Below are 2,823 nucleotides of genomic sequence, written 5' to 3'. Positions count from 1 at the left end.
TCAGTGGGTTAGGAATAGTGGAGGAGGACCAAGCTGCTTGTTGAATTGATGTTGTGAGGGTGTGAACAGCGTCGTCTATGTCTTGAGTTGATTTTAGTCTAGTTTTGAGATCTATAGCCTAGACTCTTAATTTAAAAAAAGAGCATGCTATCTCTTACCTCCCAAATCAATGGACTAAAATAAGAATACGCTTCACTCCGCTCTGATTTAATCGATCTTTCCAAACGTGTTAAGAACCTTGAGTCCACCGCCAGAAAAGACGCATATACGGATCAAATTTACTTCAGGAATTATCTGACCGTGATAATTTGTCACGTAATGTTATTGTCCATGGCATACCTGCATCATCTTCGCCTCTACTAGCAAATAGATAATCGGACGATGTCAAACTCTTGTCTGAAACTTTCCAACCCTTCATGACGCCTCTACTTACTCATTTTAAGTCCATTAGACTTGGTAAACCAAAAACCGTGGCCCCCGTCCACTTAAGGTTTTTCTCTCATCAACAAATAAGACATTCAAGATAATTTCCGACTTCAATTCTTTTAAACGATTGAAATCTCCTAATAAAGCATACTGATATTTTTTTAGATTTTTTGCACTAGCCAGCATACGCTTGAATCGGACTCTGTTGCAGAGGGTATAGGTACAAAAATATAATTATAGAGAAGTTGTATAATAAAATAAATCACGAATATAAAACAAATAGGTCCGCGAAGTGGATAGTAACGGAAAGGCGGGAGAAACGTGGTTCAACGTGGTAAATTCAATACATTCGTCTCTTCACTCAGAATCTAAAATTATATAATATTTATACATTTTTGCAAATGCAAGTGTTAAATTATCTGTATTTTATCAAGATAAATTTCGTTATGACTTATATATTATTTAGATATATATTTCAAAGTACAAAACACTGAGACTATCTATCCTAATACAATTTAAATAACTGCTGTCCATACTTCATATAAAGCCAATAAATAGATTGTACATTTATCAATTGGCACAGTATAAACTTTTATTGTTAGACACGATATATAGTGGTGGTTTTTGATACTATTCAAATTAAATCATTCTAAATAGCTCCATACGATATTGTATATGATTAGAAAATTAAACTTTGTTACATAGATGTGTAGATAACTATATATAATGAAAATGAGTAAATAATGTATCCATGTTAGATATTGATAATTAACTTTAATATAATAATATTGGAAAGTCAATAATAGGTAGGTAAATAAAATAATAGCTATAGTCTACAGGTACATAGAACGATGTATTGTTAAATAATGTATTATGTTCAAAATTATTATAAACAATTATTTATGTAACGCTTTATTTTATTATTATTTTATTTATATTATTAAATATTATATGTATCCAATATCCATCATAAGGTGGATACGTCCTATTAGATATGTTTAATACCCATGTCCTTACTCCTGGACAGTGGCGTACCCAGGAATTATCAGGGGGGGATGTAATAATTAGTGAATTATGGTGGTAATTCCAAAGTCACAAATAAGGTGATTTGTCGGACAATATATAGGGGGGGGGGGTCCCTAAACACCCTACTTGTCGCGCTACTGCTCCTGAAGCATGTTAGGATAAAATATAATACAACACCATGAGTAAATACGTTCCATTTCTTAATTCTGTATAAAATCATAAAATATGTTCACAAAATTTTCTTACTGTATCCTAATCAGAGCATATTTGACGAGTTTGCAATTTAAACGTTCAAACTACTCTAAGCTCGAGTATCTTCCGTTTTCTATAGTTGTATTTTACTTATTTATTAAATACCTATTTTATATCCGTAATTCATATTATTATGATATAGAACTTGATAATTAATAATAATATTAAGATATCTGTATAATATGATTTGAATACGATAGCATTAATTACCCTCCCCCCATTAAATACCTAGCGTCGTAAAACAAATAAAATGAATTAATAATTTTTCTTGGAACTATAAATATTGCTTCTTTGCTCCTATATTATATCAAAATTGATTCAAAATTCAAATTTTAGTTGCGAATACTATACTATTTAGGGTCTAAATAGAAAAAAAATGAACACATCCAGTAAACTACTCAACCCAAAAATAAATATTTTACATATAACGTTAGTTTATTATTTTAGCTCTATTATTATAATTTTTTATCAGTTCTATGTACCTATATAACATACTAACAATAATAATATTACAATAATATAATATAATAATGATTTTAAACAAAAATATAATTCAAACGATCCACAAATAAATACTTAAATAAATAATATTATATAGTATTAATTTTTTTTTATGATTTCTAAGTTGTATCACATTAACACATTTATAAAATTTAGATTGTCTATAGATATATGACAAGATAAGACGCAGATTTTTAAAACAAGCTACTGATTGTCATTTTTACTCTCGATAGTACTGAATTTAATTAAGTAGACTAGAAATTAATGAATAAATACATAACATATAGATACTTAATGCGCGTATGTAACTGAAAACTGAATATATAAAATATTATTTTAATTTATATCTATATATTATTAAATAATTAAGATAGAAAAATGCGTTGAGCAAAAAGTATTAAATAATTAAAATGAAGATATGTGTAAAAATCTAAGTGATAGTCTGCAGGTTATATCGCTCTATGCAATAATGACGATGGAACGTAGATAACTAAACAAAAGAAAAGTATTTGATAAAACGTGACAATTATCATTTTATACGAGATATGCAAACGTATTTTTTTTTTCATTTTTCTTTCTTAGAAGTTAATTTACACAATTATAATATAATATCAAATA

The sequence above is a fragment of the Acyrthosiphon pisum genome, chromosome A1, assembly GCF_005508785.2.
Source record: "Acyrthosiphon pisum isolate AL4f chromosome A1, pea_aphid_22Mar2018_4r6ur, whole genome shotgun sequence".
NCBI lineage: Eukaryota > Metazoa > Arthropoda > Insecta > Hemiptera > Aphididae > Acyrthosiphon > Acyrthosiphon pisum.
Note: the sequence above shows the minus strand (reverse complement) of the source record.